The following is a 25,533-nucleotide window of genomic DNA, read 5'->3' on the forward strand; positions in this document are numbered from 1 at the left end:
CAGGGAAAGAGAGTTGTCAAGACTTACTTAAGTCAACCCAGCAAAACGTATGCAAAAGATCCATCCATTCATACCCTGGAAAATGGCACTGGTGGCCCAAAGTGTCAGTGAAAATCTCTCACATAAATCTCTGTAATCCTGATGGAAAGAGCTTTGTGTTGTTTCTTTCTTCCAGTTCCCCTTTTTGATTTATTTACCAATAAGCAGCATTGTGTCTGTTTCTATTTGTGTCTTGCTAGAAAGCTGTCTGTGTGGAGGGGAGCTGTGTGCTGATAGAGAACGACTTGCAATTGCAAGGAAGGAGTTATCACGGAGCCGAACAAAGTGATGGATGAGAGTAGTGCTCTAAACAGTTTTCAGCCTGGGAAAGTCCTGGTTATTTTTTCTTCCAAAATCAGCAGCCCTCTGTCAACATTTTTGTTACCGTAAATTAAAAATAGGCTTTGCAACTACCTCAGCCAAATAAATAGAAACAAGTAATGAAGTACTGGCTCTCCAAAACTACTCCATTGGCATCAGGGCGACTAATTGTAATTTAGTTACCCTTGAATGCACGGGCTGTGGTTGAGGTTTTCCTAGGCAGTGTGCAGGCAGGGTGTGAGCCAAATGCAGACGATGGGGACAATAAAGTGAGGCAGAGGCACCAAGTAGCAAAATGAGCAAACCTTTTGTGTCCTTAAGAGGCAATCATGAAAAGCCATAATTCCTAGAGGGCAGCAACTTGTGGGTGTTCAATATGCCACAAGATGATTATTTACTTTTTATGAACTTCAGTGTGATCTGGGAGAAATCTTTTGAGCCTCTGTGGCAGAAATAAGTAGAGTTTTTTCTTCTTCTTTTCCTTCCTCTTAGCCCTGATGCATGCAAGAAAGAGTGAAGAGTGGTGTAGCTCTTCATATTTACAAATTTCATTCAGCATCCCATGAAGACACATGACTTTTAACCTAACTTACTTTCCTTAATTCATTGTACCATTACTAAGAATGAACTAAACATCTGGTTAACCTTGATTTGAAAGAACAGAGATTGCTTTAGTCTCGTGATCAGCTCTGACCATCGTGTTTTAACAGAGTGAGTTTTATGCAGATATCATTAATCTGTTTCAGCTGTCTGACACCTAGAATTTGGCTTCTCTGAAATAACTCCCTCACTTGACCTCCGGATATAGCACGTGAAAGAATCAAATACCACTGATTGATACCAGACCAAGATGATGTAGTGTCTCTCAGGGTGTAATGCAGTGTTGCTTACATTTCTTATTTTTACTGGGGGTGATTTTGAAATATATATACGTCTATATATGAAGCGTTTCTGCTGTACTAGTTAAAGTGGTTATAATTAGAGATATAATCTAGAGTACTTAACCATTAATTCCTGTAATTTGGTTTTACAACTGACTGGGACAAGTAATTTGGGCTGGCTCTGTCTCTATGCATGTCAAGGAACTACAACACTTTTTCATCTGTGTGGGAAGATTAATGTATTGCTGTATTAGTATTTTTTGGGCATAAGAACAGGTAAGTTTCTAAGAGTGATGAGCTCATCACTGAACACTCACATCTGGGAAGATGAATGGAAAATCTTGGAAGAAGCCTGTGAATCGTTTGAAATAGCACGTTGACTTGTAAGAAATTATTTTTTTATAATATTTCCAATGAACGTGTGAATTTACTCTTTTCACAGAATTAATGGTCTTCAATCCAGTCTTCAGGCTGCTGAGCTCCTCCTTTTGTACAGTCCTTTTTCAGAAGCACATCTCTGATTTATGCAGCTTGACAAAATCCTAAACCTGCAGTCTCCTTGTCCTCCTGTTAAATGGCTTGCATGCGTCTCCATCCTCACCATGCCTTCTCAGAGAGCACTGGTGTTGTGCATCTCTCCATCCCTCCGAGGTGCATTTGGCCTTCCTTCTCTGCGATTCCTCCCCTTCCCTTTTTCCTGACACAGACTCAAGTTTTAAAAATCCATTTTCCTTCTCTGAGCCACCATTATGCACAAATACTTCTCTGCTCTTCTTCACATGCCACCAATTTCCTCCAGAACCTATCACTCTCATCTAGCTGCTTAACTGTGTAATGATATGAAATATTCACTCTAATGAGCCCCTGCTGTGGATACCACTTGATCCTGCCTTGTTTTTGTTCTTTTTGACTCCAACCTCACTGAATGTTCGACTTTCCTTCTCCCAAATTTCAAACTGCTTCCTGAAGCTACACCATACGTGCATATGTACAGTTCATACAACATACGTCTTTTCTGCTGATGTTTTCAGAAGGAACAAGGGCTATCTTGATGGGAATTTTCAGCAAATACCACGTGATCAGTCTCGGACAGCTGCCATGGAAACTTCATCCTGAAGTTTTGCAAAGTAGATGAAAATAAAATTTTGTAATGAAAAATGTCAGGGAACCTAAATAGCAGACTGTTCCTTGGTGGTTAGTCCTTTGGCAATTGGAAAGCACAGAGCTGCCAGCCCTTCAGCCTCATGCACAGAAATCAGCATATGTGGGACGAACAACCTGATTAAATGAATACGATTTAAGTTTTCAAGTAAAAGGGAATCCAGAAGAACTACCCTAGTTGTGGCTTTAAATACTGAACTTCTAAATACTACCTCTGTTTTCTATACCTTTGTGATGCACCTACACAAACTAATGGAAGGATGAAATGATAGCACAGGGGCCTGGAGATTGCTGCATTCACGCTTTGTTTGCTTTGCTCAGGATGGAAAGGCAGCAGGGTTGGGAAGAGCCAGCTACAGAGGATGCTCTTCTGACATGGTGGTTTGTTCGATGGGCCTGATCTAGAACTATCTCGCATAATTAAGATCTGAGAAAAGACAACCTTCTGTCCCTTCCCCATAAATCTGTGTTTGCATTCAAATGGTGAGTTGGAATATTGGAGTAAGTCTTCTTTTTTTCTTCTCCTTTGGGATATGATAAATTTTGCAATTGCCAGAATAAATACAGATTTATCTTAAGGGCGGTTGTTCATTTTTTCCTTCTTCTGTATTTTTTTTCTTTTTTTCTGAGAATTCCTAGCAGTTTTGAGAAACTCTCTGGGTGCTGTGGGAGTCTTTCCTTTCCACCGCTCCATTGCTCAATGTTCTCACAGTCTTGCCCATTCCTGTTTGCCTATCTAACTACTGTTTGGGATAATCTGTGTTTCCTATCCAAAGCCGTGTTATCAGGTCATTCTGCACTGAAATACTGCGGTCCTCCAAGACAAAAACAACTGTGTATCAGGGATTTTTATCTTCCTTCTGCTGAGAGTTTCCAGTGGTGAATGTAAGAAAGTGAATCATTTCTATGCAAGGTGAGTGCTTTTTAATTGACCCCTGGCATATCTGGAACAGGACACCAAGATTTAGATACCTAATATGCCTAACATAGTGTAAATAAACCATTCATACATGAAATGCATAATCCTACAGACACCTCGTGGGACCTGTTCTGCTTGAACTCTTGGAGACAGCGTGTTATTCCTGTGGACAAGCTTGGATGAAAAAAAGTGGTTCATAGATATGTGCATGTATTCATATTCACCCTTCTCCTATCCCCAGAGCCTGAACATTTGTTCAGAAATACATATTCCCCAAGGAAAAGAAAGTCCACTGGCAGCATTTGGAAGTCTGAACAAAATTTTAAACAAAAACTTTAATAGGATCAAATCCAACCTACGTAGACTGCTGTAACAGGGAGAGCTGCTGGAGTTTTGTCTGACTCTGGGACTTATTCTAGGATTAGATTATTTTTAAATTATTATTATTTTGCTAGTTCTAGCAGTGCTTTGGGGGCAGGATATTTGTTTCTCCAGGGCAACATGGCCCAAGTGAGAGCACTCATCAGTGCTGGCTGCCAACCTGAGAAACAATGTGGTCCTGGCCTGGCCAACCCCATCTGCTCCTCTCCATCCCTCTGGCCCCTGCCTGACAGGCTGTTAAGACAAGGAAGAAAACTGAGTGAGATGACAAGAGCCAAAGGATTTGCTGAACATGCCTGGCTCAATAGTGGCACTGCTGGCAGGTGGCATTGCTCTGTCCAGGGTGGACACACAGAATATATCCTTCATGTGGGAGAAAAGCCCAAGTCTCCACAGAGGGAGCCGTGGTGCTGTGGGTGTTTTCTTCTCCTGTGTGGTGTGAAGTTGGCTTTTCTGCCCATGATTACAGGAAGCTGATGTAATTTATTTTATTTTTTTTATTATTATTTTGCTTATTTAATATTAAAGCCCGTTCCTTCTGCTTGCGTTATAGGCTTGGCTGTCTTGCAGGTAGCGGAGACCTGTAGGGCTGTTATCACTTGCCTAGATCCACTGCTGAGATACGGGGCAGAAAACTGGCTCACAGCAAAGGAAAAGGAGGGCACTGAGGAACACAGTCCTGCAGAGGCTGTCATGCAGCTCTCCCACCCCAAATGGCTGCATGGCACAGGGCCAGGGTAGGTGCAAGGCCGGGAGGGGAAAGGCGATGCTGAGGAATGTGCTGCCGCGCATTTCTGCAAGTTCCCCCTCCCTGGCAGAGGACCGCAGACTTGGCAAGCGTGATGGAAAGCTGTCTGCCCTTGCAGCTCCCCAGGGACCTGCCCTGGCACTTTGCCTGGCTCTGGGCACTGGGCACTGCGGTGGGTAGCACAGCTCACATAAACATGGGGTGAATGTGCGCACACCTATGGAAGACAACGTAAATTTCCCCAAACATCCCTCACGGCGCTGGAACTGAAGGCAAGAAGAAACTCTGGATAACATGGCTAATTAGCCTGAATACAGCACTGCACCCAGGGAAGTATCATTGCTTGCAGGGCTGGAGTGAGGGCCCCAGTGATCTGCAGATTCTCCAAATAGGCAAGACAGCTCTGCATTGCGCTATGGAGACTCTCAGACTTCACACAAAGTGAGCAGGCTTGAGCCCCAGATGAAAGTCAGAGCAAGAACTTGCCATTGTGCTAGTAAACAGTGTTTCTGGAATCCCTGTTATGGAGATTGAATGAAATTTGGGGCATCATTTTTAATTTGTGGGAAAATAACTAAATATCGCTACAGGGTGAGTTTCCAAAATACCACAAACTCGAAGAAATCTTAAAATCTCTCTCAGTTGCTGCTATACTTTCTTATGCAAAATGTTTTAAACCAGACTCCCAAAGGAAATGACACAGGGAGTCCCACAGTGCATCTTGCACAGGTGTGCATATGACTGCCTTTGCCTCAACGTTAACTTTCAAAATCATAGGGCAATATCAACCAAACTGCTGTAGGAGGTTTAATCTTTACAAGGCTACATGGCAATAAATATCTGATGAGAGGATGGACAGGGAGTGCGTAGTCACCGATGAAGGAAGTGGGACCACAACTGTTTGTAGATGCCAGAGAATCCAAAAGTGCACATCCCTCTCAACTGTAGGATCAGTTTCAGTATAAATGTTTTATTTATTAAACACACACACACACAAAAAAAAATGCAACCACAAGATGCCAAGACATAGGAAAACAAGCCTCATTACTTCCTGCATTTGCAGAGCTATACTTCCATAAGAGACTGTGACTTCCAGAAACCCTTGTACACTTTGATCCTGTGGTAGCACTTATAAATTTCTATCTCATTTTTGGATTCTGTAATGAATGGGGCTGTGGCCATGCTCTGAAGAAACGGGTGTACAAGTGGATTCCTCTTCCTTTACTTTCCCCTTTCTTGTCCTCTTCACTGAAATATGAACGACTTAAGTGTATTCTTCAGTCACAGTAATTATTTGCCTGAAATCCCTCCCAAACAAGTTGCCTTTAGTTCAGTTTAGTGAATTTTTTGTTTTTTCTGTTCAGGCAATGGGGAGAAATTGACAGTTGATGTTCATTGCCAATGTTGTGCTCTGGTGTTGGGACAAGAGAATGAGCCAACAGCCTCCGTGGTCTGAGAGGTAATGTTATGAGGGCACCACATAAGCTCTCACTTCTCAGCTTTCTCACTTACTCCCCATATTTCCTCTTCCAGCATGTGTAGTCTATGTCAGAGTCTGGAAGAAATACTTCATGTCTCCTTCTCCCATTGGTGTTTTATCTGCATGTGGGTCAGCTTTCGGAAGCCCTCTGTTTGCTCTGTGCATCTGTTACGCTTATGTTTTATGAGGTGCTATTGAATTGCTAACACTCCTGTGCACTGCCACAGAAGCAGCAAGACCTCATCTTGCTGGATGGAGCATGTCCCTACCACACTGCTGGCCAGACAGGTCCGGTTCTTTTAAATCTAGTTTGCCGAGATTTCTCTTTCTCCACTGAGAATCTGGCCAGAATTGATTTTTGAAGGCATTGTGCTCTTTTATGAAGTTGACTTTTGTGAATATCTGTGAACTGCGCTGATGGACTTAAACCATTTTCTTGATGTATCACACCCTTCAGCATCACATAAGCAGGGAGATCTGTGGTTTTTGTTTTCTTTTTTCTTTTTTTATTTTTATAGAGGTCCCCGTTTTGGTCACATGTTGAATATAACTTAGGTGTATGGATTGTTGCAGACTGGAAAAACAGGCCAAGACTTAGCTGGAAAAGTTGGGTACTTGGAAAGCAGGAGTGGAAACTTTAGTGGTGAGAGGAGGTAATCAAGGCAGAGGGAGCCCTTGAACAAAGGAGGAGACCCCAAACCACGGTGTGTATTTGTCTTTGATGCTGGCAGAGTTATGCAGGCCCTAAAGGAAGCTCTGCACTGCTGGAGGTCCGCTTTCATATTAGACACTGGACCCAGGTCCTATTTTTTCTGGCTCTGGTGGCTGTCCAGGAGGAAGTGAGAGATCCTATGACACTTGTTGGAAGACAAGGACGTGATCCCAGTGCTGTGGATAAAGTTTCTGTCTGGCAATAAAGTACTTTGAGCTCTGTGGATCGTGTTAGCAGGTGCCAACATCAGGCTTCACAGGCTGTTTGTTAAAGTTGCACGGTGCTCAGCTGGTGTAAGACTTAGATGGTGGAGTTGCAGGAATTTTTCCTTTTTTCCTCTCTGTTTCTAACATAAATTTGGCTGAGAGTGGAAAATGAATTATATCATTCAAACCTGCCTTTTAAGGGTAATGATCTGAATGGAATTTGGTACAAAAAAAAACCTCATGATGTGCAAGCAATTGAGCATGGGCTGCCTAGCAGCAGATATTTCTAGGAAGATGGTGTAGAGCACCGAAAGCAGAGAAATTTTCTGGTGCATCAATGAAGTCCCCTAAGCTACCAGAAATGAGTACCTTGTGAATCCATAGTTGGCCTTGAAAGGAACAGCAGAATGAAAGAAGGGTCTGTGCCTGTGAAGATGATTTGCTGATTATCATTTAAAGCATTTTGATGGCTAAGGTGAAGGTCAGTCCATTGCTGTGTTTCTCTCTCTCTCTCTCTCTCTCTCTGTTTATTTATTTTGCAATTAGCTGTGGCATTTTATATGGAGTAAAAATATGAATAGCATCTCTTAAAATGAATGCTGAGGTGAGTGGAAAGGAAGAACATGAGAAACAAGCAGAAACTTATTTAACAGGCAGGTTGCTGAATGCCTTGACTCGAAGCGTTGCGGCTCTTAGCATATGATTTATTGCTAATGCCCCTTCCTCTGGCTGGCCTTCAGCCTTTGATGTCAGTCAGCTCCGCATCCATTACTTTGCGATGCAAAGTGAAAGTGCAGCAGCTTCGGTTTGTTCCCTGTTCCTTCCTGAAATTGCTGTGTTGTTTGCCTCTTCGTGTTGGTTTGCTTTCTCGCCCTCCCCACGTAGCACCTTCTCGTCCGTGAAGATACAAAGCTGGAGTTGTGTGCGTGCACTTTGCATTGTCTGGCAGTAAATGGAGCCTTTTAGCCAGGGCAAGACTGATGTAGGAATGTAAGAGATCGTATCTGGGGGAAAAATCAATATTAAGATGTACAATTGCTCCCATGGTATTGAAAGAATTAGTTGATCTACATGCCAAATGACAGCCCCCTTGATAACAGGGATTATGTAGCCTGTCTTTCCAGGCTGTGCTCTGTTGGGGCTGCTCTCTGGGTCCCTGAGGCAGAGATAATCTAATTAGTGCAACAAAGACCAGGGCGAGGGAAAAAGGGGGGGGTACTGCTGAGAGGGGCTGCGGGGAGGTGGATTGAGGAGTCTAACAGCCAGAAGCAAGCTCCAGAAAAAAAAGTTGCAGGGGAGGAGAAAGCAAGGAGTGCAGTGTAATTGTGGCTTTGGCTCCACAAACATTGGAAATGAGGGACCACCGGGCTATTGCCAGACAAGCCCCAGATTAGGAAGTGCTTACAGCCTTCACACGAGCTTGTTCAGTCTCACCCTCACATAAGAGGGAGCTGAGAAATAGGACGGTGGTGTTGGTCTGGGTTGAACAGGGATGTGCTCGTGCATCGCAAAGTCACAGGCACCTGCTGTAAAAAAAGTGCTTGCAAACAATTAAAATTGATTGCCAGCATCCCCACTGACCCCTGTGTCTAGCAAATGTCAGCTGCAATGAGAGCTAGCATCCCCCCCATGACTCTGCAGGTTTTGCAGGCACGGTGTCTGCTCTGTCGGTGCACGCTCAGCGCCATCAGCACCATGTTCCCCTGATTGCTGACTGTTTTCAGCCAGACCTGCATGCATGGAGCTGGGGGAACATCCTCAGTCGGTGCACAGTGAACCGAGTGCCAAACAGACTGAATCAATGATAATGACCCAGAAAATAATCATGGAAGCCCCTCTCTGGGCTGGCACATGACTTCTTGTTGTCTGACTTCCTGGCAGCATGTACTGGTACCTGAACATTTTCAGTCTTGCTTTCAGTGCCATTTTTCCCTGAGCAATTTGTACACCACAGCCTTAGGCTTTTGCAGTCCATTCCTAACCTTTTGTTAAGTGTAGTTCCTGGATTTATCCTTTGCTTTATGAACAATTCCCTGAAGTTTAAATCTGAACTTAAGTTCGATTCAATACCAACTTGCTTGAACGCTTTGGTGGCTGTGTCTAGGATTTTGGTCCAGTTCTCTCTCCAAGGCAAATATTGCAATTGCTCTACCATGCTAATGAGTACAGGCATTTTTTCAGGCTCTGTAATCTTGCAGATTGAGGAGACTGAGTGGCTGAAGGAAGGATCTCTCACATCTGGAATCTGCTTTTTTTTCCTAAGGATCATGAGCATGAGGAGTTCAGGCGTTTTTGCACAGCTCCCCACTGACCCTCGAGTTCATGTCATCAGACCCAATCTCGTTGTGTTGGCAAGTACTCACACAAATAAGAGCGTACAACAATGGGGTCTTTCTTCTAGCAGCTTTCCTCTCCCTCTCCCCTTGTCCCTCGCTGCTTCTCTCTCCTACACTGGAGATACAACATTTGGAGACAACAAGGATGAGATCATTGCCTTGCAAGGAGTGACAAGAAAACTGGCTGCACTGCGCTGGGCTCCATGGAGCCTTTTCCCAGGGAGGAGATCTGATGTTATTTCCCTATCCGCACACGCACGGAGACATGAGCTCTCGGGAGATGGTGCTTGCCAGCCGCTCTGGTAGGAGAGCAGATAAGGCGCAGAGACGAGGAGCCATCAAAACACAAACGTCTAGCCCAGACTTCGCATTCCTGGCTTTGCTGTATTTACTTACTTCAGTCACACGAGCTTATAAAATGTCATTAGCAAGGCATGGAGTCCTGACCCATTTTGGAGATATCTATGCTGGGGATACTCTGTGAGTCCATATAGTCCTTCACTTCAGGTGTGAATGTAGATGTATGAATTTATAAACAGTTTTTAGATTTGCGCTGTGCTTTAGAAGTAAATAAAACGAATTTATTCCATGAGGAGTGGAACTGAGGACACCAGATCTCATACGGATTTCCATGCCAAAACTGCCTCAAAGCTGCAACTACAGGTTATTCCCCACACATGTTTGGTAGAGTTCTCCCCTTCCCAGAACTGTGCTGCTGCATTCACCTGAGCTGTAAGGTAAAAACCCACGTCCCAACCCTCTTCTCAGCTGGTGGCACAGACCCAAACTGGCCAAGGGTCTCTTGATTTGTGCTACAGCCTGTCCTTCAGCAGAGACATTTATATGTTTGCTCTCCCTCTCCAGTCCCCGTTTTCACCAGAACTGTAGGAATTTCCAGCACTGACCATCTGGACTCACGTGTGTTTTTTCAAGCGTGTGCTCTCTGTTTGCTCTGAAATAGAATAAAAACAACCCAGCAGAAGGTAATTCAATAAAAACTGTATTTGATAGACCCAGAAAATTATTTTTTAAAGAAAGACTACTGCTTAAAAGCTCAGATGCAGATATTCCTTACCATCCCATTCCCGTTGAAAGTTCAGATTTAAATCACCTACCTTTCACTTTATTATGTTTAGCAACAAGAAATCTGACAGGGGTTTTCTCAAGCATCCTGACAATGGTTAACAACTTCCTCACAGTTTACTTTCTGGTACTGTACTTTTATGTGACTGTTAAGGTCTGGGAGATATTGAGACTTTTATTTACTTATTTTTCCCACTGTGAGCACTAGGCTGCTGCTCTCTAGCTGAGGATTCAATGTACCATTGCTAAAACCCAAGAAGTTGCCTTGCTATGGGATGCTATGACATACAAATATCTGTTGGAGAGCCAACACCTTTTGTGCAACCATCCCAGCAAAATGTGGGCTGCTGCATGTTGTAGTAAGCCTTTCTATCAGCCAGAAAACTGCCATTCTCCTTCCTGTAGGACCTTGCACTTTGTTATACTTCTGTAATGAAGAGTTTTGCATCAAGTGACAAATGGTTGCAACTGCTCTGGCTGGCTGTAAGCAGTGTGTTCCAAGTGTAGCTCCTTCGTTTGGCAGACAGCACAACTCTTGATAGAAACCATAGTAAATTACCACATTATTTAACAATTACTTACAGTGCATTCCCTGATCATTCGGTGCCTTGGGATATTGTGCATTCTGCCTAATTGCAGTTTAAACAAAAATGTATTGCAGTCATTATGCCATTATGTGTGTGGAGTATAAGGAATAGAATCGAGCAAATCACATAAAGCTGGGTGAGACTTAACTGTCTACATGGGAATGTTGGGAACTGGGTCTCTCACCCTTGCAGGCCACCAAGATAATTTCTCAACTACTAAGCAGTAGCTGGTTTAAAGAAAAAAATCTATTAGCTTCTCCACACTCCAGGGAAACGTCTATCAGCAAAACTGATTAGAGATAAGAGTAAGCAGATGTCAAAACAGAAGACCACCAAAGAACTTTGGTTCTGAAGTGAGTGGGTGAGTGAGTGGGGAGAGATGCAGCAGGTAGTAAAAGTGGGGTGAATTGTTATGGCCTGATCTGGTGCCAGTCCTGCTCTCCTTCCAGCTCCAGGGAGGATTTTGGTAAAGATGTTAAGATGGTCTCGTAGGTGAGAAGAAGTCTGCCTTTCACAACCATTCTTCGGTGTGATTTGCATCTGCACGCGTGCTTTGCTTTGCTTCACAAGCCCTTTCTTTAACCTAAACAATTGAATGGAAATTAAAGTGAGAATGAAGAACCCTGCGAGGGTGTACCACAGAATATCTTCCTTCCATAATCACAGAGGAGCTGAATGCAAACAATCTCCCTCTGTAGAAAGCAGTTCTCTGTAGGACTCTGTTTTGTCACAGGCTTCAGCTGAACCAGGTCCCTGATATATGGGATGGCATAAGGTTTAAAAAAGGAACCGACATTCTGATTTAGCTTCCATTGCACGAACCGATCCCCGAATTTCAATATGTTGGAAGAATATGTAGGCTTTATCAATATTTTATAGAGGAAGTCACGAGGATAAATCATTTTATTATGCCAAAGGATTCCTACTGGGCTGGAATGAAGTTTTTCACCCACTCATCCTTATGATCATATCTAAATATGTTAAACCCCAGGTTTCATGCTCACTCCCATTCACTTGTCCTCCTTTGCCAGCCACAGCCAGCCAGTGAGGTGTGCTGGCACTGTTTCCAGAGAGATGCCCACATGCCATGGAAAGAAGCTGCAGGCACTCCTCCCATCTCACTGAACTGCCCTTTTGGCATTGCCTGAGCAGGCCTGTGTGAGAGGTGTTCACTTGCTTTCTTCTGCAGTTTTTCCACTTGGCTTTCCTCTTTGGCCAAGGAGATGAGAGCTGGTGGCCCAGAGATGCAGAGAACAGGATGCATATCCCCAGCCCTCCCTGTCAGCCTGTGGTCATGCCAGAGCACAAAGCAGCTCACAGCCCAGCCTCCCCCTGGCTTTTTCTCCACCTTAATCCTGGGATTCTCATGTGAGGATGCGAGGGGGAGCTTTTCCAGGTGCAAAGTGTTTTTGGCACTGGCTCTGCCTAAACAAACCGCATGCTGCCAGTGAAGCTCTGAGCCCACAGCTCATCACTCCTGAGGAGCACTGATGTGAAACCAGAAAATCTGGCCACACACTGCTGGCAGGTGAACTCCTACAAGAGACGGTAACCAAATCCATGCAGGCTTTTCCACTCAGCCTCTGCATGAAAGGAGCTGGAAAGGCCAGACAAATCCCGGGCAGATGCTCTGTGTGTTTTGACAGCAGCTTCCAGCCTCCAACAGGAAAATCTACTTTGTTTTGCTGAAAGTGAAGCTAGATCGAAATTGCAGATTTTTCAATTCTGAGATGTGCTTGTCTCCTCTACAGCACTGCACCAAAGTGGGACAAGATGAACTACAGTGACACCTCCTCTTGGCTTAGCTTGTACCTGCATTTTGCTGCAGTTGTGCCTTGCACCTGCTTCAAGCTGTGATATATCAGGTCTTCGGTGGCCATCCAGGAACCATGTCTGCATTTCAGCATGCTCATAGCAGCCAGACTCCTCCAGCCCTCCCACCTCAGAGCTTCTAGGCAGCCACACAGCAACCAGAGAAGATTCACCTGGTCTTCACAAACACTGTGAAAAATCACTGTGAGAAAAATCCTATTCTGAGCAAGGGTGTCAGCACGCCTGTGCAACTGATGCAAAGGTGGGGGGAAGATGTCCTGTTCCCAGGCACAACCTTTGTCCTTGGCTATCACCATTTATTTGAAAGAAAAATGGGAATACCGATGGGGACAAGAAAAAAAATGTGCAAACTACTATTTTGAAATATTCCTTGATGTTCTTCCTTAAAAAAAAAAAAAAATAACACGCAGAGCTTCAACCTGACTGCTGTTAGTATGAAGAAGAGAAACTGATGAAAGCCACAGTAGATTTGCTTCATTGGATAACATAATACATCATTCAAAAGGTAAGTTGCAAACAGTAGTCCTAATTTAATAACATTAACCATAACCTCTGCTCCTCCCCCCAAATCCCAGCCACTCTAAAAAAAATCTATCTTCTTGTCCAGTGATAAGTGATTTTTTTATTGATGTGATATATCCAATAGTGAAATGGATTTCCCTTTTTACAAGGTATGACACTTCTTGCTACGGAATATTTCCATTACAAGAGGTTTTGATTGATTCAAGAAGAGTCCTAGATAATAGCAGGCTGATCAAGAATAAATCAGCCTGAATGTTGATGTAGAGTACTGTTTCTAAGTGGGTTAATACCATTCTTACTAAGAATGTGTAATGTTTGGAAAGGTTGCTTCTTGTAAAACAACTACAGACTTATATCATTTGCTATCCCCTCAGCTTGGCAAATATTCCTATTTTTCATTTTCCCTTCAGGGAGGAATTGTCCGTATGACCTGAAAAACTTTGGTCTTTCTTAATGACTAAAGTTGAAAGCAAACAGTAGTGGCCTATGCCAAATATTGATCTGATCCTGAAAAGGGCTGGCCAGCTGCAAGCTGCTTTAAATGGAAGCTATATGTGGTTCAAGCTGCCTTTTGATCAGACTGCATCGCTTCCTGTCTTATTTCTGCATCAAAAAAACAGAGATCTGTCTTTTGCAGGGAAAGCTGAACCATTCCTCCCTGCTTCTCTTTCCTCTCAGCCTGGAAATTACCCTTAATTCTTCTCTATTTACCTGCTCCCGCACCAGTTGCTAGATAACAAACACATTGCTTATTCTGCCTTTTGTTGTTGTTGTTGTTGTTGTTCAGGCAGAGAAAAACATGCATTTCTGAAGACAGCTTCTCTGAATGACACCATGCAGGGAGCTTCACTGCTGTGCTTGACAGCAGCGTATCCCTTTTCTTGGTGCAAAGCCTGCTCAGGTAGAGCGCAATCTCAGTGGGAAGGGCTGCCAGAGCAGTCATCACAAAGACACCATCACTTATTAGAAAGCTTAGCACATTTAGAAATAGCTAATGAATTTATTTTTCTGTCTCATGCTGTTGTTAGAAAGCTATGCATCTCTTTACAAACTTTGTAAAGAAGAGTGGGAACTCTTCTCTCTGTGTTTTTGCCCACAGTGGGAAGTAATTGTGATGGAGCCAACACAAGTGCAGTTGTGGCAATGATTTTAACTTGCCCACGTGTAGAGGCAAGTCCCACGCAGACCTGTTACACTTCTTCAGGTCCAGACTAAAATATGGGATGGCAGTGTCACTTCTCTGGGCCTCTCATACCCCTCAGGAACGCTGTTCATTCACCATTAAACCAAAGGAGACAGGCCCACCCTGAGCTGGTACGGGATCAAAGGGCTCTGCTTCCTCACCTGCTTGGCGCTGACTGGGAGCACAGGGGCTATGAGCCACAGGAACCCATCCTCCTCTTGGTGCCACCAGGCGTGCTCATCACCTCCCCTGTGTTTTGGGGGACAGCCCTCGGTGCAGGCAACCCATCAGTGACTAAACAGGCATTGGTGCGTGCAGCCCAGCGCCAAGCACAGCTCTGCCTATAACCACGCCGTGACCACAGGCTGGGACCAGCATCACTCCAGAACTTCTCATCTTAATTGCAGCTATTTTAGTGGAAAATACAGCTTCCGTGGGAGTAAATAGTCAGGGAAAGTAAATAGTTGGGAAACGCCAGACGGAATCAACCCAAAAAGTGAAAATCGTTCTGTTCGCATCCCTAGGGCATGATTTTAATTGTTGAGAAGCTATTTCCCTTCACTTACACCCAAGGACAGTCAGTGCAATACAAGTACAGCTTTGCTCCAAAACGGTCCATTCTGGATTTGCACAGTACTTTATTACTTTTAAGACAAACTGGCTTACTTCCAAAATCATGTGCCAGAGGCAGAATGAGCTAAATTTAAATACCAGAGTATTTGAGTATTTCAAATGGATATTTTACGTTAACAGCAATCTCATTTATTTTAGTTCAGCAATTTCACATAGTCTTTCAAAGTTAAGCTCAGCTCGCTGCGTAAGAATGAGTGTTTCATTAATTTTTATAAGAGTTATAAGAAGCATATGTTTTAAAGCTCTAGTTTGTAACATAGCAAAGTATATTTTAGAGATATTTATTTACATAATGGCCACATTAAAAGAAATTTTCATATGGAAGAATGTAGCAATACCAAGCAGCGGTTACCACAAAAATATTAATGATACGGAATGAAAAGAAAGAGGAAAAATCTTAAAAATGAAATGAGAGGATGTGATTTTTTTTCAGAGTGAGCACATTTCCACTCCTATCACCAAGCCTTTGGGAGCAGAGCATCTACAGCAAACTTTCATGAGAAACCATGAAAAAAAAAAAAAAACCCTCCTTTGTAAGAACTGAAATTTCTCACATGGAAATGAGACCTTCATCTTGAAAATGTGATAAATGTTGGTTTTGGCATTGCTATTCTGATCAGTTTCAGTTTTGCTTACATTTTGTTAAATATGCAATATATATAATGGATGTAAAATAAACATCTTACTATAATACAGCGGTAACTGAAAAATAAACAAATTTAAATATTTTGACAATATCAACAGAAGAGTCGACACAATACAACCAGGCCTCTTCTGATGAACAACTCTGTGAAATAATGTTTTGGCAAAAAAAAAAAGCATTTTTCTATGGAAAAAAAAACCAAACAACACACCAGCCTTCCCAGTGTGTTATCGGCTCAAAGTTACCACAGGCATCACTGAAAAGTGTTATAGCTAACAAAGGTATTGTATCATCACATCATCTTACAAATAATTAAACCAACAGCTAACTGTAATCTCCAGGATAATTTTGAAGAAATCATCAAAACAATGTAGTTTTACAGGCTCTCAGAGCTTAGAAACTGTAAGCCTTGCTTAGTAAGCATTTGAATTGTCATCTAAAACTGTTTATGCAAGATACTGGGAGAGCATCGCTAAAATCAACCAGAATTCTGCTTACAAAAAGCCTACAAGATTGGTCCTATTGTGTCCAAGATCTATTGAATCTTTTAGAGAACCTAAACCCATCATGCTTAGTGGTTACTAAGCATGAGCAAACCCCCCCGAAAACTGGAGAGTATATAAGGAAAGCAACAAAACTGTCATTGCCCTATTATTCCAGGGGCTTACTTCCTCATCAAGTAACAACACTCTTGACTTGTCCCTGCAGAAAGTTGAATAACATCCTGCTCCATGAAGGCATGCATTCCTGGAGGAGCGGAGGTCCTGAGAATGTCAAAAGCTCTTGAAAACAGGTCCAGCTACCACTTTGCCAGACACCATGGCAAAGACTTCTCTGGGAGCTAATTTTGGATAATGAGCAATCAGCAGGGGCAGAACATCCTGTAAGTATCTACAGCTGAACCCTCTTAAACAAGATTGGGATCACCCAAAGCTTTTCTCATGGGTGTTAATATGGTGATTAAAGTTTACAAGAGGCTTGTGGTTTTATTTTTGTCTTGTCACATGTAATGGCAACTAGGCAGGAAAGCTGTCTTAATGCATTGATGTTTGAGGGTCAGATGTGCAGAACACAAGATATGCCTATGTTGCAATAACTGCTCTACGAATTTAGTCATGGTTATTGTATAAATAGGGTTGGGCAAAGTTGTGGCTGCATCTGAAAAATGTTATTGAATAAGCTTACTTTCATTGGAACGTCTGCTGTAGTTTACCAGCATGTCTTGAAGTAAAAACTCTACGTAAGCCAGAAAAGCTCATGGGCATTTGGAAACTGCAAATGTGTGCTCTGTCACTATGAGATGCACCTCTTCAGAGCCGGCAATGGCTGCTGATAGCATTATATACTAGCGGATTCTGTCACCTTTAGTTGTGCACGCTTTTCCTCACAAAAGCCAACATGAGACTTTCTACTCATGCTTTTTACACAACGTTTTTAGGAGGGAAGGAGGCAGCAGGAATCGCCCAGGTTTGGAAGGTTATCTAGTCAATAAAATATGTAGAGTTGTTTCTCCCACCTTCTGTTTCTGTTCTTTCTCACCTTTGCAGTTAAAAGACAGTCTTGAACTGATAGGATCCTAAGTGAATCTTATCAAGGTCAGAGTTTGTTCTGGCACAGATTTGAATATGAAACCTTGTAGATATCTGATTCCCAAACATGTTTGAAAACCATTTTCACCACTGCCAGCTTGCCTGTAATTGTGGTCAAATTCTGACTTCCTTTATTTCATTTCCATTTTTAGAATAGGCATACAATTTAGCTTAATCTAATCAAAAGCTAATTTAATTTATTCAAATCTAAATTTAAAAGAGTAGCATGAACAATTTTTGGTTTTGTTTCAGATTCTGTTTTTTTGGCTACTGAGCAAGAAGATGCTAAGAATAACTTTCGTTTTTAAAATGATGAATTTAAATATTTTCATATTTTTCTCTCTTAAAAGTGCTTGAAAATAAGTTACTTTTGCTTCTTTCAAAAGGACTGAGCTTTTTTGTTTGTTTGTTTGCTTGTTGGTTTGTTTTCAGTCAGAAGCAAATGCAGTCTTATGGTCTTTATCTCAAGGCCTGCTACAGTGTTTGCTGTAACCAAAAGGCATTCAGGCAGAGAGAGCCTCAGGTACAGGGATATGGTACAGCTGGGAAAAGTTTTCCCTAGTCCTGCCTCTTGATTATGTTTCACTATTTTTAAGGCACCTACATTTTTCAGGAACTGGCACTCACCTACATGTGGAGTAGTTTAGGAGAGGCATTCATTTGCTGCCAGTCTCATTCACCATATAACTTTCATACAGCGTGGAAAGCAACTGCAGAAACTACTGGAAAATAATCTCTGCCTTACATCAACCTATAATTTGTTGATTTGCACTTAAATCAGTCAAATGTGCTCAAGTAACAGGATAGATACCAAAGGCTGCTTTATTGAAAACCACTTGGTGAACTTACAGCAATAATTTCCTTGCACACGTTGCCTGGCTTTATACAGTTGTGAGATGACAAGTTTGATTGAGTTGTTCAGCCATAGATATCTACATGCTGTTTGACATGCTATGCCATGCCTGTGGTGTACCGCACCCAAGTTTCAGCTGCTAAGCACTCAGCCTGTGTCTCCCATATATTTATATTGCTCCTACCAGCCTTGTGCTGATCCCCCGGGTGCCCTGGAGCATGACAGGTGGGCTCCTAAGCAAGGCCAGTTGCTTTGACCTATTTCTGTCCATTGAGTCTTGAAAACGACTACATCCAAGTAGCATTAGGTAGCTGAGCATTAGGTCTTGACAGCCTTGTTCTCCTTCTCACTGTGTTTTATCTTTAGTTTAAATTATTTTTGCTGTTATTTTTATGTATGCAGAGTGTCTCATCAGTAAAGAGATGAGACTACATATTTGAGGCAAGAATTCTTTGGGTAGAATTGCACATAAAAAGAGAACAGCAAACCGGAAATAATTTGTTATGCAGTTTGTCCCAAAAGTAGTTTACATTTGTAAATACATAGATTTTATATACTAACTGCTCAAATTCTTTGTGTAAATATAGGGTGATGTGAGAGAGGAGAAAAGCAATAAAGAAACTAAGCTTTGTAAACAATTTCAGCAGATGTTCTTGAAGAAATACCCAGGCAGTTCTCATGCTCAAATCTGTGCTGGATCAGTGGGATGTCATCATGCTCACCTGGGTGCTTTGAAGATGTTATGAAAATCAGAGAGAAGAGAATGCAAGGGGAGAGAAGGTTATTTGTTTATCACAGGAATGAAAGCAGGCATTTATGAGATGCCAGCTCAAATGCTCAATTTTTGTCTTCTTTAATTTGTTGGTAAAACATCAGGACAGAGACAAAGCCTTTCCTACTTTATGCCTGCAGTGCCAGTCCTCATCTTAGCCCACAGGTCAACCCAGCTGTTAAGGATATGTTAACTTTTATGGGGTTGTATAGTGTGAGTTTTCAATTACTTAATCTGTGCAAACTGGTGAATGTAATAGCAGGATGCTACTGATAGCCATTATTATTTCTTGAAGTGGTAGTCTTGTATAGGGATAGCTATCAGTAGCTATCTAAGCACACAAAGAAATGCCTTCAGTTTTTGGTCCATGGACATACCCCACTCTTCTACCACTTCTTTTATCTGGGCTTTTTTACCCAAACTGGGCATACCCACTCTCTCTAAAAGGTGCTTTCAGGGTTGATCAAGAGCCCCTTTCACATCATCTCATTTGCCTTTGTCCTTTCACTGCTCTGTGTCAAAGACCAATCAATCATGAAAGGAAGACTGTGATCCATTTCCAGGATGAATTTACTTCTGATTAACTTCTGGTGTAAATGAGCAGGATCTTGCATGCTTTGTTCAGTGTGGCAAGGTGACCCCCGTATCTAATGCCTCTCATCATTATTCTCAGCACTGCATTGTAGTCAATGAAGCAAGCTGCTACCATGCCTTCTGGCACATAGGAGGTGGCATCCTCCTTCTGATCTAATCTATCTACAATTGAGAACAGTTATGTCCCTGTATGTGCAGGGGATAACTGGCTGGAAAGTAGCTCTGACTCTGCTGAGGAGGATCATGAGGTAAACAACAAGCTGATGAAGGACCAGCAAGGCATCTTCATGGCCAGCAGCATCCAGGACTCCATTAGGATGTGTGGCCAACAGGTCGAGAGAGGTGATCCTTCTCCTGAATTCCATACTGGTGAGGCTACATCAGGAGATCTGGGTCCAGTTATGGGCTCCCTAGTACAAGAGGAATATGAACATCCTGGAAAAAGTTCAGCAAAGGGCCACAGAAATGGTGAAGGGAGTGGAGCATCTCTCCTATAAGGAAAGGCAGGGAGCTGGAACAGTCTGGGAAAGGAAAGCTTAGGAGGATCTCATCAGCGTTTCCAAATATCTCACAGGATGGAATGAAGAAGACAGAGCCAGGCTCTTTTCAGTGGTAGCCAGTGTGAGGACAAGAGGTGGCATACTCAGATTAAAACGACAAAATTCCAACTTAATATCAGGAAACACCTTGCACAGGTTGCCTGGTGAGGTTGTAGAGTCTCTACCTTTGGAGATCTTCAAAATCCAAGTGAACACTGTCTTGGGACACCTGCTTTATGTGACCCTGCTTAAGTTGCAGGGGCAGATTAGGTGATGTCAAGAGGTTCCTGCCAACCTTAATGTTTCTGTGATTCTGTGATAAGGTCATCCTTTGTACTCTGTAGCTCTGAAGTGGAATACTTGTTTAGGATTACCCTGATAACCTAGAAATCCAAACAATGTATTGCTTTCTTCTCTGAGAATATATTTGTTGTTTTAAAAATATTGCTGATATTATTTGTTATAAACTTGATACCGAGGTGAATGAGTTCTGAAGTATAAACAGTGGGCTGTATTATGCCTGCCATGAAAATCTCTTCTGGGCAGGATAATCTTTCAGCGTCATCCCCTATGGTCTCTGAATTCCTCCCTACCCACCTTCTTCTTTAACCACACAGTCTTCTTTGTGTGTGCTGAAGAGAGAGATGTTGCTGGTGGCTGTTGCCTCATCCTCAGCAAGGATGTTAATGTCCGTTTGAGTGGAGAGCAGATCTTCTCATGAGGGTCCATTAAATCCCACACCCAGATCTGAAACACCAAAGTGACAGTTAGGATCTGACAGGAGTTGATTACAACAGTTTCTGGGTGTATTTGTCTCATATTAAACACTCGGATACATCCAGAAATCTCCAGCCGTTCTCAAGAAAAATGTCCAGTGGATCTTCTGATTCTGAGAGTGTTTTTGTAACATAAAACCTTTGCTGTGAAACCCTTGTTTGGTCTTCTCCTATGAACACATTTCTGAACTGCAGTTCTTAACCATGAAGAATGTTCATATGTTTTTAAGTCCTTATATGATAGCCACAAACACCAGAAGTTATTAATGGAATGGCATATAGTAAAAGCATGAAAAGTGAACCCAGAGGGTTCACAACTGCTAACTTCAGAAGCAGAAAAGCTTTTGAAGTTGGAAATTTGCTAGCTATGGAAGCTTCATCAACCACTTAGCATTTACAGTTTGCTCTTTAAATGTGATGCTGGTAAAAGAGACTGAACAGCTGGAAAGATAGTTATTTTCTTGCCGGCTCCATGGACTCTGATTACAAACACATGACTGCATGGCACACTCAAGTGATGGGTTAGACCTACAGATAAGCTCTGCTGAAGGTATATCACCAGTCATGCACTTCTATGGGATGAGAACACTTGCAAGTAACTAGCACTACAGCAAAGTTTAAAAAATCAGCATTTGTAGCTTATTTCGCTCAGAAAGGAAACAGCGTGTCACATTCTTCCCTCTTATTATTATGAATATAATGTTTTAATACTGCAAAATAAAATGTTTGATGCATATGGGTTAGTGCATATGCACATACCCACACAAATACAAAAATATATGTATAGACATATGCACACATCTGCATATATTTCTATGGTCCCAGTATACACAGAAGACTACAGCCAAGCTGTCCAAATAGTGTACTGGACTTGTCCCAAACTGTCCTGCCCATGTGAAATAAATCCCTTAGAATATATTAAAGAAATAATGAGAAAAGAAGCTAGTGTATTGAAATCCCAGGAAATGTGGCAAGTTTTAAACACTTGATTGGACTGTTGGACTGGATAGCCTGTATCTCATTACCTATCTTTTTTTTATATATATATATATATATATATAAAAGTAAAAGCCAGTAAAATTCAGACTGCACTTTTAAAGAAGTAACAGAATGACAATAAGCAAATAACAGTTTGCTGTTTGGCACTATAACAATTATGGTGTTACTGGTTTGTCTTGCATCAAGGTGTGCAGTATGACACAGCCTCACACCTGGTACCATGCTGCCTCACAAACAAAACCACACAGACATTTGAGGTTACAGTGGCTGCACTACAACATTTCTTCATCTGACCTGCTGAACAAATGATAAGTATTTTTCATCAATTTAATGCATCATAACAGCTGTTTCAGATTTTCTCACTCTCCATTAAGCCTAAGCTTCAGAATTTGAAGGCAGAGAGGTTTCTGCTTGATTTTCACTCTGAATCTTGTGTAAAACCAAACTGGAATCAACTATGCCTTCAGTCATTTCAGAAAATGCAGCTATAGCTGATGAAGGTGCATTAATGAATTGGTGCTTAGTTCAGCAGCAATTTTAGCAACAACATGAAGTTCCTTTTGTGGTACTGCTAGTCAAAGAGCAAACAGAGGTAGCAGAGTTGCCTCTTTAGGGCATAAATACACATAGAAAAATTATTGACAAGCCAATGGAGTAGCAAAAAAGCAATCAAGAGTCTGTGGAATCAGATATGGAAAATCCTACTTTCATCTACTGAGCCTCACTGATTGTCACTGCTCTCCATCTTTCCACCTTTCCTGCATGTTAAGCAAGTGCCAGGACAGCATTAGCCAAAGGATTTTTCCACTTCTGCCTATTCTAGCCAACAGGGATGATGACAACCACTTATCTTGGTTGCCACAACCCCTGAGAAGCCTCGGACAAGGGTCCTGTGATGCTTGGATTGGTACAAAATATAGAGACTGTCACTTGGTCTCCCTCAAAGCAACCTCAGCCCAAATACATTCCTTGGATCTCACCTTGCAGACAAATGCAGTGAGTGGATCACCCCAGAACTCTCATACACAGCACCCACTATCATTTGTAGCATTTGTAGCATTTGTAGTGCCACAGGCACTGGGTGCAATGAAATGCCTTCCCAAATGAAAGTTGATTTCCCAATCCTAAGGCAACACTGGTGATATTGCCCCAGCAGTATTACCTCTAAGCCAGAATTTAAGTTAAGAGGTCTGGTTTTAGCATCAGAGACTTCAAGATGAAACTTCTTGAACCATTAATTACATACAGCACAACATACAAGCCTAGGTAATACTAGATGCACGTTTACAACTGATTTCTTCATTTGTGGATGTGTTGATATTTCAAGGAAATGAAGCTGCCCATACCCATACCCTCAGGCTCTAGGCTCTACTGTTAACTGTTTTTTTTAACCTGAGTTCTAGTGATACTTTCTGAGTTGTTGTCATTCTTTATTTGTTGTGGTTTATATTGCCACATCCTCAAAAAACGTATACAACAGACAAAACACCCACCCCTTGGAAGCCATTTATTTTTTTTCCATATGGACATCCCAGCACTTACTCACCCATCTATTTAATGTAAATAGAGTAGGTAGGGAGATAGCTGTCAGGGAGAATGTTGTGTTTTAAAATCATTGGAGACAGCAAAGTTATGCTCCCTCTCTTTAATAATAACAAACCAGTGCTTATAACTCTTATCAAGCAGTCTGTGCAACGTCTGCATCCTTTCACTAATTTCAACAAACCGTCCTTGTGAGTGGGAAGATTAGCTGTGGGGTTGTTTATTCTCAGTGGAATTATGGCTGTGTTCTCCTCAAGTGAGAGAGATAGGAAAATAAAATCTTGTTTGTATCTCATCTTTCCTGTGTTCCTGCAGCGGGAGAAAAAAATGCCGAGTGAGTTAAAATGCAGGCAGACACAGGGCTCTCCCCTGTTAGAGGGCTCTGCAGCCAAGCAGGCATGGAATTTCTTGGAATATTTCTTGGAATAACCCACACTGTATCAACAGCTGAAACTCTTCCCTCTTGCTAAAAAACAAACAAACAAACAAACAAAAACAACAGATAAATCAATGTATAAAACATTGTCGCTCACTTGCATATTGCCTACAGCAGCCTGAGCCTGAGCTCACTCCATTTCTCACTCTTGTAACGTGGCAAGAGAAATATGGTAGCAATGAAAACGTGGCGTCCTGGGTCCAAAACTGCTTCATTCTTTGCATCCAAAGAAATTCTGTAGGATGAAGAAAGTTACAATGACTGAACAGTCAATTACTCCATAGCATGTTGGTGGGGCATTTACATGATTGGCATTAATAGAAAACCTCTGTTATTCTTTTTTTTAAGGGTTTTTTTTTGTTTTGTTTTGTTTTGTTTTGGGTTATTTTTGGCTCAAAAGTTAGCTACTTCCTCAGCTTCATAAATGCAGCTTTAGACCTCAGAGCTTGAATGTTCATTGTGGGTTACTTCAGCAAGGGAGGAAGTAAAGGATATTGTGTGTAAGTATTATGAGTCAATAGCTGACCTTTTTTTTTGGTTTGATGTCTGAAGTAAGAAGGAAAAATTGTTCAGGGTTAGCTCTGAGCTAAATAAAAAGGAGATAATTTTCTTTGCGGGTTCTCCCTCACTTTCTCCGTTTCTCTCTTTACATGTGTGTGTGTGTCTGCACATACATTCAAATATACATATCTTCAGGTTGTACTGTGTAAATTGTTTAGGCAGTTCTTTCTTCATTTAAAAAAATGTGTTTGATTTTGAAGCAAATGGTATTTTGGATGATGCTTTTTTTAAAAAACCTTTTCGAAAAAAATGTGTCGTTTAGAAAAGGCTTTAGATATTGAAATCCATTTCTTTTCTGTCTCTCTTTACTAAGTTACACGGGATTTTAGACAGAAATTTGTTCGGCTTATATAACCACATGTTTCAGTAATTACATTAGTGTGAAAACTTTGTTGTGCCCCACTGGGGTCTGTAGTGATAATAAGGAATTCGCGATTACCTTTTTTTTTTCTGACGAATCTATGGAGTAGGTAGAGAGGGATAACTTTGACTTCAGCTTCCACATCACAGAGGAGGCTACACTCTGCAGCATAAACTCTGCATCAAGGGTGACCGTGTTGGAAGGCAATTAACCGAAAGGAACTATGAAGAAAGTAAGAACTTGGCTTTCTTGATGCTAAGCTTACTTCCACACGTTTTTCTCTGCATGCAACCTTGTCCTCCATTTCAGCATTCAGTGCAGCACACTGCAAGCACCAGTTTGAAACCTGCAGCCCTGCAAACCAAGTGACGCCAAATTTTTGCCTGCAAAAGCTGTGCTGTTATTTTTCTCCAGCGCTGCTGAGGGAGTTCGCCTCTGCCGCATTTATCTAGGGTGGAAGAGGAAGCCTGCAGGCAGCTTGATGCATGGGCAGCAAGGGCCGGCATGATGTCATAGCGAGGGGGAACAGAGCCCGGCTGTGTCGCACGCTCTGGGCAGGGAGCAGCCACCTTATCAATTAGGTAATGTCTGGGGAAGATTGGGGGGAATTTAGCTGCAGCGCCCTGGGCTGTGTTGCTGATGGGACCTTGCAGTTTCTAGGCAAGCGCCAAGATCACGCCGACATGACCGAGCAGGGGGAAAAGACAAGGAAAGGGTAGGAGTGAGAGATGACTTCCTTCCAAAAAAACCTCCATGAGGGCTTTGCAATCTGTGGGCTCCTCATTGAGATGTGGTGGAGACACTGCTTGGTGCGCTGTTTGTTGGGGTAGTGGGATGAAACAT

General features: G+C 42.2%; 1 long non-coding RNA gene across 4 annotated transcripts in view; it reads left to right on the forward strand.

Moving 5' to 3' along the window:
- Positions 1 to 20,154, forward strand: part of LOC101749729 — a 55,646-nt gene extending 35,492 nt beyond the window's left edge. For 3 of the 4 annotated variants that reach the window (XR_006938607.1, XR_005855898.2, XR_005855894.2), the window contains 2 exons: positions 1,684 to 13,192; positions 16,377 to 17,658. This is a non-coding gene — a long non-coding RNA (uncharacterized LOC101749729). Of the gene's footprint in view, positions 1 to 1,683; positions 13,193 to 16,376; positions 17,659 to 18,697 lie in introns of those variants that run through there. The other variant, XR_006938608.1, reaches the window with a different exon arrangement.
- The last annotated feature ends 5,379 nt before the right edge of the window (positions 20,155 to 25,533 follow it).

Source organism: Gallus gallus, chromosome 2, assembly GCF_016699485.2.
Source record: "Gallus gallus isolate bGalGal1 chromosome 2, bGalGal1.mat.broiler.GRCg7b, whole genome shotgun sequence".
Lineage (NCBI taxonomy): Eukaryota > Metazoa > Chordata > Aves > Galliformes > Phasianidae > Gallus > Gallus gallus.